This window comes from Portunus trituberculatus, chromosome 42 (assembly GCF_017591435.1).
Source record: "Portunus trituberculatus isolate SZX2019 chromosome 42, ASM1759143v1, whole genome shotgun sequence".
NCBI classification, from domain to species: domain Eukaryota; kingdom Metazoa; phylum Arthropoda; class Malacostraca; order Decapoda; family Portunidae; genus Portunus; species Portunus trituberculatus.
In genome coordinates, this window is record NC_059296.1 from 5,335,001 (window position 1) to 5,352,500 (window position 17,500).

The following is a 17,500-nucleotide window of genomic DNA, read 5'->3' on the forward strand; positions in this document are numbered from 1 at the left end:
GGAGGCAAATAAGCAAATTCGTTCCGGGACCTCACGAGTGCTTACCTCCTAACAGTAATCACCACCGCATTGCAAACAGAATACCGCACACCGTACCGCGCTGACAGTGTTCAGGGACTTGGCCGCTCTTCATCCTAGGCAAAAGTGTAAAGCGTTAGGCTCTTAGATTACTGAGGACTGGAAGTTATTAATATAATCAAGTATTGTTAGTTTCATAGGGAAGGATAGTATTACGGTGCTTGTCAATCTTGTTACCTGGGCCATTCACCGCAGCAGGGGAAAGGAAAAGGGAGGAGGAGGAGGAGATGGAAGGGAGGATGAAAATGAAGAGTAGGAGGAGGATAAGAACGAAGAGGAGGAAAAGGAGGTGGTGGAGGAGGGAAGGATAAAAATGAACAGATGATAAAAAAGAAGAGTGGGAGTAGGATAAGAACGAAGAAAAGGAGGAGGAGGAGGATGGTGATGGAAAGGAGGATGAATGTGAAGAGGATGAGGTGATAAGAGCGAAGAGGAGTAGGAGGAAGATAAGAACGCAAAGGAGGAAAAGGAAGATAAGAACGAAGATAATGATGATGAAGAGGAGGAGGAGGAGAAAGTGGAGGAAGATAAGGAGGGCCATAACAACTACGACGACGCGAACGAGAACAGGAACGGGAATGAGAGAGAAGGTCAGGAAATAAGAACTCATTTCCTGGGCAGTATCCGTGACGAGCCTTGCGCCGCCGTGCTTTATTACAGAACTTAATAATTGTCTGAAGGAGGGAGGGAGGGAAGCAGTTTTCATGTGATATTACTGGAGTTTGGTCCTTGAAAATTAAGAACGCGAGGTGATACAGAAGTGGAGGTCTTGAGTGTAGTAATGTGTAAGCAATATTCCTTTAACCCCTTCAGTACTGGGAGGCATTTTTACTATGAGTTTTGGGTATGGTTAGATGATTTTATTGGCATTTTTGAGGACCTATGGAGTTCAGAAGATTAATGGCCAGAGTCTTCACTGTTTTGATCCCCACATTGTATAAAATCATCAAATAGCAAGAAGCAGAATTAATATGAAAACGCGTCATGGTATATCAGTTGGGATTAGATTTTTGTGACTGTCTTTTTTGGATAATGATGTAATCGGAATGAGTCACCTTAACTAATGGAAAAGAAAGGTTTATGGTACTGAAGAGCGAGGCAAGCACAACACGAACAAGAGAACTGAAGCTTTCCTCGTGAAAATTCATAAAACTCTGGCTTGACTGTGATTTGATTCTTAATATCGACGTTAGATTCCACTCGTTCATCAAGCCAGCAAGACAGTAGAAATATATCCGCCTTTTCTTATATCCTTTCCACTGAGACACATAATAACAACAGTAACGAATAAAACAGAAAACCTTGTCACTGATCCCTTTCCTCGTGCACTGAGATACTGAAGATAACTGAGTGATTCCCTGTGAGTGATAGACGAGACGAGTAGCGGAAGACGACTCAAGGAAACGCCTAGAAACAGTAGCTACCTCTCACTCAACGTTACAAGAGGAGTCTTGTGTTGGTTTCCTGGCGGACAGAACGTGTTGCATATTGAAACATCTGTGTGTAGGATGCATACAAGGCCACATTCTGAAACATATCCGTGCTGAGCTACTCTAGTCATTCAAAAGGCTCTAACTGAAGCTGCACGGGTTTTTGAGACTGTTTTTACTGTTCTGGTGACATAGGAACAAAATTTCTACACCATTAACAGGAGAAACACTTAAAAATTCACCTAATAAAATTTGTGGCGTTTGAAAATGTAGTCGTTGTGAGAGCAAAAGGTCCAAACACCTGTGACATCCCTCTGTGTGTGTGTGTGTGTGTATATGTGTGTGTGTGGAGCGGAGGAGGAGGCTGACGCTGCTGCTGCGCCTGGATTGGAAGCTGAGCGAGGTGGTTCAGGGCAACCTCTAGCGGGGGAATAAAGGCGGCGGGCGGCGGCAGCATGGCAGTGACCCACCAACCGCGCTAGGTGAAGGGTGTTGCTTGTATCTCTCTTGCTCACAAAGACTTGAGACTAAGCAAGTATTTCCGTGACGCTGAGAAGAAAGCGAAACAAACTGCTCTCTCATCTGCAACAAATGTGATAGACTAGAAGCTTTTACATGTCCAAATAACTAAAAGTGACCGTATCTCGACAATGAAGCTTAAAAAAGAGGCTTCACATGTCAATACTCGAAGCTTCCGAAGCCTTGAAGTGACTGAAGGATTTTAGACCCATTTGAATACGAGCAAGGAGGAGAAATTCGACTAGAGGCAAGACTGAAGTAAATTGAGTGAAGGAAAGAGGAAAAGAAGGAAAGAGAGACCATTGAATTGTCGCGCCGAACTTGAATGTTCACCTGACTGCAAAACAGAAGGTAGGGAGAGAGAGAGAGAGAGAGAGAGAGAGAGAGAGAGAGAGAGATGAACGGGTGTGTGTTTTATGTTTATCCCTGATCCATGTGCCTCGCTTTGTTTATATCTTTGTCTGTTTCTGCAAGAGCGTGGTATATTTACGACAATACACCGGCAAATTGATGGCGGCAGCAGCAGCAGCAGTAGTAGCATAGTCTGTGTACTCTAAATTGGCTCCTGGACCTCGGTTTGAATGGTGTCCCAGGGAATGCGTGGTCGTCAGATCTTGAGGAAAACCGTAAGCTATCCTTGTTATAAGTGCGAGAGAGAGAGAATGAAACAAGCACGAAGAAAACTCATATTGCACCAAATATACCGAGGCTGCACTGGAACCCATTTTTGCGGTTGCTGGGAACTGTGTAGGACTGGAAAAAGAAAGAGAGAAAGAGAAAGATGTAGAGAGAGAGAGAGATTAAGAAGTAAGCAGTAGGAAGGAGGAAGAGAAAGAAAGATGGAGAGAGGTTAAGAAATAAGCAGTAGGAAGAAGAGGAGAAAGAGACGAAGAAGTAAAGGAGAAATCACAGGAGAAAAATAAAAAAGACATCGAGATTGTAACCAGATGAGAGCGACACTAGGGACGTGGGTTAGCAGTCTCATCCATCCGAAAAGAACCAGACAGTAGAACTAATGTGTGTTTTATCTTGACGGAGGGTTGAGTGGGAATGGCTGAAGCAAAGAGGTGTGATTTCCTTTCCCTTTTGTTTTACTGGTGGGGAGGAAGAGAAATGGCCTGCGTTTTGTGCCATTTGGCGTGAGGTATGCGTGGTCGTGTAGGTGTAGAGGTGATAGAAGTAACAGAAACGTGATTTGGTGATTGTTTTTTTTTTTATTTATTTTTTTTCCCTCTCCGTCTTTATGTGCAGGGGAGGGGAAAGGAGAACGTTCCTGCTTTTACTGTGGAGAATTTGTGTGTGTGTTTGGGGAGTGGGGGGCTGAGTGTGTGTGTGTGTGTGTGTGTGTTGAATCTATAACTCTGTGTCCTTCTGTTTATTTTAGTTATTTTTCTGTTTCTTGTGACTTGAACTACTGCAAAGAGAGAAAAGTTTGGTTATCGAGGCATCTCCAGGACTAACTCAGCCTCATTTTGGAATATTCTAGCTGGTTTTTGCCCGTCTCTGAATAATTCCCTAATTTTTTATTATTAATTTATTTATTTTATTTACTTTTTTTTTTTTTTTTTCTTTCTCTATATCTTGGACAGTTAGAGAGAGAGAGAGAGAGTATATCGCGGCAGCCCGGCTATTAAACTCACCTCCCTTCTGGAAATGTTTTGTTTAACCACTTTTCTCCTCAGTGTATCGAACTGTTTCAGAGGCGAACTAAACTAAGCTGCGTTTGGAAAATGTGTCCAACTTACTTTCATTGGAAGCGGGAAGTTTTCTGCGTACTTGTTTACCTTTCTTTTTTCAGTGACGCGGACTTTTCTGAGGCGTATATCGAGACATCACCCCAAACTAAATCGACCTCCAACTTTTTTGTCTACGGAAGCGGGAAATCATCTGCTCATTCAGTCAACATTATTTCTTTCGCTGCTATGACTGTAAGTGTGTGAGAGGAGTATCGGGACAATCTTGGAGCTAAACTGATGCCCGTATCGGAAATCCATTTAACTTCTTTACGTGAGCGCCAATTCTCACTAGCCTTTTTCCTCTCATTTCTTTTACGTGTGTCCCTGGGCGGCCTCGTACTCTCGTATAGAAATGGAAAGACAAAGCGGCGGCTGTGTGTCGGGGCGAGTTTGCCTGTGGGTGCCAAGTATGAATGGGTAATTTAGCTATCGAGGGAATGAAATGCGTGACTCTGTGGTGTGATTGCCGCCTTAAACCCTTCAGTGCACCATGACACGTTTCCATATTCATTCTGTTTACTATTTGGTGATTCTTTACAGCTTCAGAACTTATGTGGGGGATTAAAATAGTGAAGACTGTGGCCATTTATCTTCTGCCCTCCATGGACCCTTCCTAATGGCAACAAAATTATCTAATCGTACCCAAATCTCAAGGTAAAAATGTGTCCCAGTATCGAAGGGGTTGGTGCATGTACCGCTTTAATGTCCCCGTTTTTAAAGACAACCTTATTACTGTTGTCTTTTATTTTTACCTCATCTTTAAGCGGCTTACTTGCTGTGCGTTCGTTGTCCATTTCCCGTAAGCCGACATGGGAAAGCTGGTGTTTTATATTAATATTAAATGCTTTAATGATGCAAGATAGAAATACCTAACCTTTTTTTTCTCTCTTTTTATGGCATGGGAGGAAAAAAGTGTTGATTAATTAGAGGAAGGAAGGAAATATGGTGATGATTATGATGGTGATGATGATGATGATGATGATGAAATGAGAAGCACCTGAATATTTTTTGTGAAAAGAAGAGGGTTAATTAACTAGATGAAGGCAGGAAGGAAGGAAGGAAGGAAGCAGCTACATCGTTATTGTTATGATTACGTGTTGTTGACGATAATGTAACGATGAAAAAAATAAATAAATAGAAAATAATACTGAAGGATAGGAAAGAAGGAAGAAAAAATGAAAAAGTGGAAGAAAATAGACGATAGAGAGGAGACCAGGATTGAGAGAGAGAGAGAGAGAGAGAGAGAGAGAGAGAGAGAGAGAGAGAGAGAGAGAGAGAGCGATTCAAAATAAAAAAAATAGAAAATAATACTCAGATAGAAAAGAAGGAAGAAAAAATGAAAAAGGGGAAGAAAACAAAGAAGTAAAGATGAAATAATGAAAACCTTGATAAATAAGGCGAGGAAAACAAAAAAACATGCAAAATAAAGAAAAATAGAAAACAGTACTCAAGAAAAGGAAAAAAGAAAAAAAAGAAAAAAAGGGAGAAGATAAAAAAAAGGTCGAAGGAAAGATGAAATAATGAAAACCTAGATAACTAAGGCGAGGGAAACAAAGACACACACAGTTACATTCTCACACGCTTCCAACATTCACTGATACGGAAACATTGGACTCATAATGAAAACTTACGTGAATAACTAGCCGGATGTTGACACTGCAGTAAGGAGGTCATAATATCAGCAGTTTAATTACAAGACTAAGATGAACTGATGTAGGTACGATTATTTGCCTCGCTTCAAATAACACGCTGAGAAAGAAGGACAGGAGAGGCACGTGGGTGGCAGAGGAAGACACGTAGAGGACGGAAAGATATGAAAAATAAGGCAAAATATGTGTAGGATGGAAGAGAGAGAGAAGGGAAGTTTTGAGAAAGATGAGAAAGGAGAGACGAAGATAGGAAGAGGAAGAAGAGACTAAGGAGAATGGAAGGAAAGTGCAAGGAAGGAAGTTTTGGGGAGATGATATAAGAGGTGTCACGATGAAGAAGAAAAATGCAGAAAGAAAGGAAAACCTTTAGAGTGGAACAATAGAGAGTGAAGGGAAAGAAGACATGGAAGACAGGAAAAAAAAAAAAGAAGAAATGGAAGATGTAAGACGAAAAGAAGAAGAAGAAGGTGAGTTAAGTGAAGAAGCCACTTACGAAGAGATAAATGAGGAGAGAGACAGAGAAAAAAAATAACTTAAGTGAGAGGCGAGAAGGAAAGAAGGAAGTGAAGCCAACGAAATGACTCCCTAGCGGTTATGAGAGAAAGAAGCTGCGTTAGGTGAGAGAAAAAGAGAGAAAGAGAGAGAGGGAGAGAAGGAGGAGGATGAGTGAAGGAGGTACTTAAGAGGAGAGCTCCTAAGGGACCGAAACTCGAGGAAACTTAAATAGAAGGTCGGTGGTGGCTTGAAGTGGCGAAGGACCAGCGTTGAGAGGAAGATTGGCGGGAAACGAGTGAGGAAAAAGGTGAAATAAAAGAGATAAGGGAGTGATAAAGTGTATGTTAAACGCTTACAGACAGAGAAAGAGGAAAAAAGGTAAAAAATTATTAAACATGTGTTAAAAGGAACGGTGATCAAGTGAGTGAAAGAAGTAAGTGTGAGGAGAAGGACGAGGGAATGAGATGTGAAGGAAAGGATATAGAAGTAGTAGAAAGTGATAAACTACGTGTTAGGAAAGGAAAAAGGAGGACAGGCAGGTGACGAATGTAGGGAAGGAAGAAGGAAGAGAAAAGTGGAATGATAAAGATTAAAGGGACGCTGGCATGTGGAGAAGGGAGAGAAAGGGAAGACTGGGTGTGTTTCCATATATTACCTTTATTATGTGGTTTTCTCGACGTGTTAACTGCCTGAGGGGGGAAATTTAATTGTTTGCTACTACTACTACACTTACTACTAATACTACTGCTACTGCTACTTCAACTGCTACTGCTACTACTACTACTACTGCTACTGCCACTGCCACTGCCACTGCCACTGCCACTACTACTACTACTACAACAACAACATCTACTACTACTACTACTACTACTACAACAACAACAACATCTACTACTACTACTACTACTACAACAACAACACTACACAACAACAACATCTACTACTACTACTACTACTACTACAACAACAACATCTACTACTACTACTACTACTACTACTACTACAACATCTACTACTACTACTACTACTATTACAACTTCTACTACTACTACTACTACTACTTCTACTACTACTACTACTTCTACTACTACTTCTACTACCACCACCACCACCTCTACCTCCACCACCACTACCACTACTACTACTACTACTACTTTTGTCTTCGCTCCATCACAGACGAAGGTACAGACAGACGAGTAAACAAAAGATAATATGAGTGACTTTGAAGATTAAATTGCAAAAGCTTCGCAAAAGTTGGAGATGAAAAGAGAATGTTGCAAGCAAAAGTATAAGTTGAGATGAAAGAAGAGAGGAAACGAAAAGAAAGAGGGAAAAAAGGCAACATAGAGAGTTAGAGAATGAAAGAAAGTGAAAGGAAAGAAATAAGAAACAGAATACAGAAGTTGAATTATTGGGTAAGTCTTGTGGTGTCAGGAAGTTGATTTTTGTAGGGAAAAGAAGGCAAACAAAACAGAGGAAAATGAAACACACACACACACACACACACACACACACACACACACACACACACACACACACACACACACACACACACACTGTTTTTTATATATTCTTTTATTTATTCAAAGCTGGGAGATCAGAGAGAGAGAGAGAGAGAGAGAGTAAGTGTGTGTGTGTGTGTGCAATAGCCAACATACCTACATTCAACATTGGCAAACTTTTTTTATTCTAACAAAAACACATTGCTTGTGCTTCCCATCCTAACAAAAACACATTGCTTGTGCTTCCCATCCTGAGTTCTCCCTCCAGACTGCTTCTGACACAAACACGCGTAGGAGGGAAGCTGGCGGTGAGAAGACGAAGGCGTGGGATGAAGCAGCTGAGTCACTTTATTTATGCACTGTTTCAACGACTTTCCTCTACCTTGTTTAGTTCATACAATTTCAAACAGTGGATTCACCGAAGAACCTTGTCATGTAATTTTGTTCCTCCAGTGTTTGAATTATCCTTTGGTGTCTTTGATCCATACTAAGTAATCCATTTATCGAAGAATCTCGTCTTGCAACACATCGAAGCTTTTGGTTGAGATTTGCGAGGTATTTGTTCCCTGTGTGTAAGTGGAAGTGAATGACGTCATCGATAATCTGGCAGTGTGTGTTTCTGAAGATAGGAAGATTGACGTGGCAATATTGCACAGAAACAGTTTGCGTCTTTCTGTTTTTATTTATCCTCCAGCAAAGTTCCTGTTACTCGCCTTACTCATACACGCAGGTTCGTTTTGGCCGCCGTACATCAGCCTGGGATAGTCTAGGAACCGTGTTGCAAGGTGATGAATTAACAGTTGAAGCTCTCGCAGGAGTTTGGAGTCAGTGAGGAGTTAGTAGACTGAGCATCGGCTTTGGTGGGATGTTTGTAACTTAGTGTGTCTCATTCACCAAATACTGATGCATGTTATGAGACACTAACCAGAGACGTGGCTGCTTATGTACGTGTGTTATAAGTTATGATACTGGAGCAGAGAGAGAAATAAACTGCGGAAAAGATAGCTAAATGGTTGGTAATAACACCGTGACTCTTATTACATCTAAACGCTTATATACGTACATGAGGATACTGCAGCAAAAAGAGAAGAACGCTTAGAAAAAATATTAAATGACTGGTGATAACTGAATAACATTTATTTCATAACCTCAGTAACGCAAGACGATTTTACTGAGACTAGCGAATACTACAGGCACTTAAAGGCGAGCTATCCCCCCCTTCACTCCTTGCTGGCCTCGAAATGATGCACTCAACTTACCCTGGAGTATTCTTTATCAAAGAAGCTGCAGGAGTTAAAAGAGAGTGAGTGGCTTTGAGCGATTAACTTGGTCCACATGTCAACATCACATTTCTACGTTGCTGCGTTGCTGAGACCAATCAATCAACAAGTCAGTCTTAAGATGTGACAGTTTATATATATATATATATATATATATATATATATATATATATATATATATATATATATATATATATATATATACATATACATATTCTTTTATGCAAGACGGGAAGCTGTCCAAGGGCAATAAAAGATTAAAAAATGAAAGCCCACTTGATTATCAAAATCTGGGACAAATGTCTTAAGATACCAAAAAAATCTTAACACATATCGCTTATACATCCGAGAAACTCACATCTCTCCTTTAGACACCGAAGTATAGGTTATTGTCTCCCTTCCAAATCGTCTCATCCTCTTTTCTTTCCTCCTTCCACTTCCTCTCTATCTTGCGGGAGTATAAGTAATGCGAGGCTCAGGAGAGATCATTAGTCCAGCAGAGGAACTTAAGAATAATAGGACTCTTTGTTATCGTCCCTGGTCGCTGTGCTTCTTAGGTAGTCTTACGAGGTCCCGCTGATGGAACGAGAACAAAGCACAAAGCAAGGAGTGATGAGGCGCCGCCGTTTAAAAAGGAACCATTTGTGCAGAGTCTGGTGGAGAGCGCTGGCTTGCCTCTCTACCTCCCGCTATGATCGCCTTACCCAGCGCACCAACAGTAGTGGGGTGAGGTGGGTCTCTTATCGCCATGGTGAACGATTCTCAAACATTTTCATCTCTCTCTCTCTCTCTCTCTCTCTCTCTCTCTCTCTCTCTCTCTCTCTCTCTCATATTCAGCACTCTTTGAAGTTATTGTTGCTGTGAAAGACGGAAAAGTAAAATAAACACAAAATAATTACTAGAAATGCTTAAAGTCATTCAGACTAATGGAAGCAAATATATGTGACCAATGTGTTGAATAATTGGGCGTTGCTGGAGTGGAAACAAAGAAGCAGGAAGTAGGAACTGGGAACACATAAAGAGTGGCTGTCAGAGGCCAAATAATCAACCCCGTGCACTCATTTCCACCGTGCCTTGTGTGCTTTCTCCCTTGATCTTGCTTAAATCCTCTGATCCCCCACCACCAATGTTCCTGTCAGTCTCCCTGCAAAACACGACGGGCGACAGACTCCAAACAGATCAAATGACGTAATTAAGACTCGGGATAGAAAAAAAAGTGCTTAAGGCAGAAGTGAATGTATGAAGGTTGAAGTTGAAGATCCTGCGATGTCTGACGGCGGGCGGTTCTTCATCCATCTTTTGTCCCGCGTCTAGACAAAACACTCGCCAGCAAACGTGAAGAAGTGGAAAGCAAGAGAGAGAGAGAGAGAGAGAGAGAGAAAAGTCACGTTTAAAGTCCCGCTTAATTCTTTACTGACGGAAATTTGCTTTGATGTTTTATTTTTTTAGGAGTTACTTTGAAGATACAAACGACCACTTGACATTCGCGGGGACGTAACGACCTTCAAACAACGACTTGGAGGGTCATGAAAGCACTTGGGTGATGCCATTAACTACCTGCGTGTTTTTAAATGTCACGACTCATTTACCTGCAAGTCCAACGAATTTATTCAACGGAGTCCTGAAGTTAGAAGGAAAAAAAGGAAAAGGATAAGAGAACAAAAAGTGAATACGAGGAAAATGGTATGAGAGAGAGAGAGAGAGAGAGAGAGAGAGAGAGAGAGAGGAGGGGTGACAACAAAAGACCTAGATTTCCTTTCAAACGACTCTACTCTCAAAACCAAAACCACAATCATGTTTTTTTTTTCCTCCTCTATTCCCTCCTTTCTTCCTTCCTTCCTTTCTTCTTTCCTTTTTTTCTGTCACTCCCTCTTCCATTTTTCAGACACCTCTCCCTCTCCCTCTCCCTCTGTTTCATTTTACTTTCCTCTCTCTCTCTCTCTCTCTCTCTCTCTCTCTCTCTCTCTCTCTCTCTCTCTCTCTCTCTCTCTCTCTCTCTCATCTCAGCAACTATCTGTCTATTTTTTTCTTTTTCCTTTCTTTTCTTTGCTTCCTTTTCGCTTCCCTTTCCAATGTTAGCTAGGCCAGATTTTGCTACTCTCTCTCTCTCTCTCTCTCTCTCTCTCTCTCTCTCTCTCTCTCTCTCTCTCTCTCTCTCTCTCTCTTGGTCTGTAACACACAAAGTTTCCTCCATTATCCTCCTCTTCCTCTTTTTTTTCTTAATTTCGTTTTAATTCAATGACCTTTTTCTTTTCCTTTAGTTCTTTTCGTGTGTGTGTGTGTGTGTGTGTGTGTGTGTGTGTGTGTGTGTGTGTGTGTGTGTGTGTGTGTGTGTGTGTTTGTGAGTCTTTATATTTCTCCTACAATGCAAATTTCCCACGTATTGTCCAGCTAAGTTTTAATTTGATGGATTTTTTTTTATATATTTTTTCCACCCTGTAAAATAAAAGTGAAGATAATGACATACCAAAGTTTGAATGTTCATGATACGCTTTTGTAATTAGACGTCTGGTAATTAAATATATATACATGCATTAGAGAGAACTCCCCCACCTTCCTCTTTTTGTCTTCTCCCTTCCTTGCCTCGTGTGTGTGTGTGTGTGTGTGTGTGTGTGTGTGTGTGTGTGTGTGTGTGTGTGTGTGTGTGTGTGTGTGAGTGTCTGAGAGAGAGAGAGAGAGAGAAGCTTTGTTCTCTCCTGAAGGTTATTTTTAAGAGACTGAGAAATAATTAGTCAGGTTTTTAATAGTCTCTCTCTCTCTCTCTCTCTCTCTCTCTCTCTCTCTCTCTCTCTCTCTCTCTCTCTCTCTCTCTCTCTCTCTCTCTCTCATTACTGCTGGAATAATTTTTCAACTCATTACTGAATACGTATTACTCTTTCAACTTATTATTAGAATTAGGAAAAAGCTCTTGAAAAAATAACCCATTAATTCCACTGCGGGAGTAAGCTTAGTATTGGAGAGATGGGACGTGGGTTTTTACTCTTTATTCTCCTATTTTGTCTTGTTTTTCTTTTCTTTTATTTTATTTTCTTTTTATTTTATTTTTATTTTTTTTTCTTTTTGAGAATACTTTTTTTTTATACCATGTGGGCTTTTCACGGGAATTTATGGGCTAAAGGGGATACTTTTTAGGGTATCTCCTATTTCAAAGCCCACCCGCTAGGAATCCGTTGCCCCAGTGAGGAAGCCCAACTTACACTCGGACCGTGGACAGGATTCGAACCCGTGCACTTTTCGTTTTCGTTTTCTTTTTATTTTAGAATACTGATCCAAAATCCTGAGAAATGAATCTGTGGTGAAATGTTCCTTCTGCTCTCGTTTGAACAATGGACAATTGACTCTGACCTTTAACTTCACTTCGGGTCAGTCGCTCCATCACTTTTTCCTTTCTGTTTTGCATTTTCATATGTGACATGCAAATCATTTCCATTGGCGCGTCGGGTGCATTTTTTTCATTTCCTTTCCTTTTTTCCCTATTTGAGGGAATGAAAATTGGAGAAGAAAACTCCAATTTTCATTCCCTCTCGTGATATTTGGTCAGTTTTTCTCTTTATCTTCTTTATTCCGTCACTCGTCGATGGTCGGACTCTTTTTTGTTATTTTTACGTCCCTTTTTTCCTTTGTAAATTATATCTATTGACGTGGCTGCTGTTTTTCCCTTTTTTTCACTTTTTTTCTCTCCCTCGTGGCATTTGGTCATGTGTTTCTTTTACTGTCACTCGTCAATAGATGTATGCTTTTTTCCCTATATTTATCCTTTTTTTATCCCTGTTTTTCCTTTTCAGTCACTTTTTCCCTTGTTTTGTCATTTTTTTTTTTTTATCTCCCTCGCTGCATTTGGTCATGTGTTTATTTTACGCTGTCACTCGTCGATGGCTGCATGTTTTTTTTTTCTTCTATTTTTCTGTACATATTTGTTTCTGTATGCTTGTTTTCCCACCCCTCTCACCCTCTGGCTGGCTCTGCATCGTGTAAATGGCTGCTCTTTATTTTGTATATCTACAGGTGACCATCCACGTAATTTACTTTGTGCATCGGTATGAGAGCGTTTCCATTCAGGTCATATTTTCGCATCCATTACTGTTTGTCATTCCATATGCTTATCTACACGCGTCCGTACACTTGTTCAACCCTTTCATTACTGGGACGCATTTTTACCATGATTTTTTTGGGTATGATTAAACGATTTTATTTACATTAGGAAGAGTTTATGAAGATTTATGACCAGAATCTTCACTATTTTAATCCCCACATAAGTTTGTGAAGCTGTATAAGATCACTAAATAGTAAGCAGAATGAATATGAAAACGCGTCATAACATCTGAAGGGATTAACCATAGGATATGTGCCAGTCCGTGTTTGCTTTACATGCTTCCCCTCCTCTTTTCACATTTTTTGCATTCATTTTACCAATCACAGAAAGAAGAGTGTCATTTTTCCAGCATTTCTTTATTCCAGATAGGCACATGCACACGTTGTTAATCCTTGTCAGGTGATATGAACGCGACTCTAGTTTATTTTCTCCCTTTATTCCATCTTTTGCTCCGTCAGTCAGTGAGAACAAGGCGGTACATTTTTTTTTTTTTTCTATTTTTCTATATGATGTAATGTAAACTCCATCTATTTGTCGTGTACCGTTGCTCCTATACTGTTAATCTCTCTCTCTCTCTCTCTCTCTCTCTCTCTCTCTCTCTCTCTCTCTCTCTCTCTCTCTCTCTCTCTCTCTCTCTCTGCACCTCCCGCGCAACCACATTATCTTATGTGTTTATCTTGTCATCTTCAGTTCCCGCTTCGCTTGTCTTGTTATTAATCCCTCTTCACATTCCTTGCCTTCCATTTCCTCCGCATTAGTCATCAGGTTGCCAGCTTCTACCTCCTCTTCCTTCTCTTCTTTTTCTTCTTCATCGCTTTCTCTCATTTTCATTCCTTTCTTCCTCATCTTTCTCCTTCTCCTTCATCCTAATCCTTCTCTCTCTCTCTCTCTCTCTCTCTCTCTCTCTCTCTCTCTCTCTCTCTCTCTCTCTCTCTCTCTCTCTCTCCTCCTTTGGTCTATTTATCTGTATTTTCTTCATCTGTCATTGTCTTTCCAGCCTCCACTTCTCTCTCTCTCTCTCTCTCTCTCTCTCTCTCTCTCTCTCTCTCTCTCTCTCTCTCATCTGGCAAGAAAAGAAAATGGATTTCCGAGGATTAATCAGCGGAAAATGAAGAGGAAATGTGACTCTTGCCTCTTCCTTTGCTACTTCTCTCACTCGCTCCTTGTCTTTCCTTCATCACGCGGGAAAGTTGTAAAAATTCCCAAACGACCTAATAAATCTTCTTTTTACTATGGTCCCCCCTCCTCTCCATCACCTTCCTCGTTTTCTTCCGCTACTGTTGTTTTCTCGTTCTTCCTTCAGTGAGAGCTGAGTGTTAGAAATGAACTGGGAACACTGCAGTAATGATCTTCCATTTTGTTTTCGTTTTCTTTTCTTTTTCTCACTCCATTTCGTAGTTTCTTATGCTCTTATTTCCATTCTTGCTTCAGTCTTTGCGCTTCTTTAAATGATCACACACACACACACACACACACACACACACACACACACACACACACACACACACACACACACACACCTCACCTTTAACCACCACCACCACTACCACCACCACCGTGACCTACGTTAACACAACCAAATGAATAAACCAAGGGAAATTGTGAAGAACAGAGGAAAGAAGGAAGCATAAAATGGAGCAAATCTTTTTTTGGCACATTTCACTTTCCGTTTCCTTCTTCTACTACATTAATGATCTTTTATGTCCTTTTCTTTTCTTTTCTTTTCTTTTCCTCTCTCCATTTCGTAGTCTCTTGTATTCTTATTCCCTTCTTCCTTCAGTCTTTACGCTTCCTTAAATGAGTTGAGTGTTAGAAAATAAATGGAGACACTATAGTAACGTTCTTCTATGCTGTTCTCTTTTCTTTCCCTCACTTTCGTAGTTTCTTTCTTCCTATATTGTATTCAGAAAGTTCAATTAATGTGGAAACTTGACGTTGTTTTCATGTACTTATTGGTTTGCTTTTTTTTTGTGGTTTTGAGGGTTTTTTAGTTGATTTTTTTTTTTTTTTTTTTTATTTCGTGTGTTTTTGGATATTTTTTGTTGATTTCGTGTTTTTTTTTCGTTGATTTCGTGTGTTTTTGGGATTTTTGGGTTGATTTCGTGTTTTGTTTTTTGGAGGGGGGGGTTTGGTTCATTTCGTGTGTTTTGGGGGTTTTTAGTTGATTTTGTGTGCTTTTGGGGGTTTTTGGTTGATTTCGTGCGTTTTTGAGGGGTTTCATTTGATTTTGTGAGTGTTTTCGGGTTTTATTTGATTTTGTGTGTGTTTTGGGGTTTCTGATTGATTTCGTGTGTTTATTTAGGGTTTCTGATTAATTTCGTGTGTATATTTTGGGTTTTGCTGATTTCGTTTGTGTATTTTGGGTTTTTGGTTGATTTAGTATGTTTTTGAGGCTTTTTTGTAGTTTTTTTGGTTGAATTCGTGTGTTTTGGTGGTTTTTTATTAATTTCATGTATTTATTTTGGGTCTGGTTGGCTTCATGTGTTGATTTTGTGTGTCTATTGGTTTGCTTTTTTGTTGTTGGTTTTTTTTTTTTTTTTTTTTTTTTTTTTTTTGCTTTTTTTCAGTTTCAATGTTTGGCGGAAGTTCGAAAGATCTGCACATTTCGCATTGTTCGCATTGTTTCTGTTTGTCTTTCCTCTCTCGGTCTTTCCCGTGTAGTAAAATATTTAGAACGTGTTCGGAAAAATGTGAAAATACTGCTTTGTTTTCGTTATTCCTTCACTCTCAGTTGCTTGTTTTGTGATACGTAGTGCATGTGCAAGGAAAACAATAAAGCACGGTGTTGTTTTGCGTGCGTGCCACCTACTTACCGCTATTGTTTATAGTGTCGTGTAGCGAATACCCGAAAAAAAATATAGAAAGACGATATTGTTTTCACTCATACCTTCTCCTTGCAGTTCATATGTGTGGCTGATATTCGAAAAAAATATGAAAACACAGTATTGTTTTCGTTCATAGCCTTTCTTTTTGAATAATAATATATAGCGGATATCCGAAAAAATATAAATATAGAAAGAGGTTATTGTTTTCGCTCATACCTCCTCCTTGCAGGTCATATGTGTGGCAAATATGGGAACACAGTATTGTTTTCGTTCATAGCCCTTCCTTATGAATAACAATGTATAACGAATGTCAAAAAACAGTTAAACACAATCAAATCAAGTAAACGGTCTCAAATGAACCACAGACTTACTTTTCCTTCCCTCACGTCAATAAAACCTTGCCTGTCACGAACCAAATATCAGACAAGGATGAAATATTAACTCTGTAACAATGAAACATTCCTATTATATCAAGGAAACGGTCTCAGATGAATCATAGACTTACTTTTCCTTCCCTTGCGTCAATAAGAGCTCGCCTGTCCCGAAGCTAATGCCAGACAAGGAAGAAATATTAACTTTGTACCTTCCATTGTAGGCTGATTAACCCGTGTGTTGCGTGGGAAGGACCTGGTGGCTGGGAGATGGATAGTAGGTTAAGTTAGGTGAGGTTAAATTAGGTTAGGTTAGGTTAGGTAAGGAAGAAATATCAACTTTGTACTTCCATTGTGTTGTGATCGACCCATGAGTTGGCAGATGGATGAGTGGTAACCCTGGCGACGGTCTTCACTTCTGGCCCGTGCAAGGAAAGACAGGGACGATGGGAGATGGACTTCCGCGTGCATAGTTGTCTCAAGAAGTAAAATCATGCCTTGCACTATATTCCGTGGTATTTATTCTTGGGACTCCTGTACTTCGGTTTACAACAGAAACTCCGGCAATATTTTCAGCATTTCTTCCTATACGCTGAGTCAGAACAACACAATTTTTGGTAAGGACACTTTTATGTATGACTGGACATTATTAACCATGATGCGCTTTAATATTCATTCTGCTTACTACTTGGCAACTTTACACAGCTTCACAAACTGATATGGGGATTAGAATAGTGAAGACTTTGGCCATTAATCTTGTGATCTCCATAGACCCTCCCTAATGTCAATAAAATCATCTAATAACATAAAAAAAAATTTATGAAAATGCGTTCCAGTACAAAAGGGACTAATTTCTATTCTACTTTTCCGCAACGTGACAGGAAGGCGACAGACCACCAAACAGTCCATACCGAGCATTAATTCTATAGAAAACAGTTATCTTAATTCAGAAATTCAATGAGTTAACTCCCTCTTTAGTGATGGTAAGTGGAAGGGAAAAGGTAAACTCCACAACCTGACACTTAAGGAAAAGAGAGTTAGTTAAGAGACACTCAGACTTAATTTCGACATGTTAACAGTTTTATTCATTCTAATTATAATCTTATTTACGTCTTAAGTGTCATTGGTAGTAACATTTTATTTTGTATCATGTTTTATTTATCTATTTCGTTATCTCTCTCTCTCTCTCTCTCTCTCTCTCTCTCTCTCTCTCTCTCTCTCTCTCTCTCTCTCTCTCTCTCTCTCTCTCTCTCTCTCTCTCTCTCTCTCTCTCTCTCTCTCTCTCTCACGTGCGTTCATCGAGAGGGAAAATCAACACTCAGAGGAGAATATTGGTTCACACTTCCATCTGTCTCTTTCATCCTGTCCTGAGAGAGAGAGAGAGAGAGAGAGAGAGAGTTGAGTGATGTGTGTGTGTGTGTCAATGTGTGCGTGTGTGTGTGTGTGTGTGTGTGTGTGTGTGTGTGTGTGACAGATGATGATGTATTTCATTTGTAATTCATCATTCAATTTTTTTTGTCAT

At 40.0% G+C, this 17,500-nt stretch overlaps 1 protein-coding gene across 1 annotated transcript in view; it reads left to right on the forward strand.

The window, feature by feature from the left end:
* The first annotated feature begins 1,995 nt into the window (after nucleotides 1-1,995).
* The window catches only part of LOC123517614 (glycine receptor subunit alpha-4-like), an 83,618-nt gene continuing 68,113 nt past the window's right edge, over nucleotides 1,996-17,500 (forward strand). Inside the window, exon 1 of the mRNA XM_045277888.1 lies at nucleotides 1,996-2,378. The gene's annotated coding sequence lies outside the window, so the exon portion shown is untranslated. The remainder of the gene's footprint in view (nucleotides 2,379-17,500) is intronic.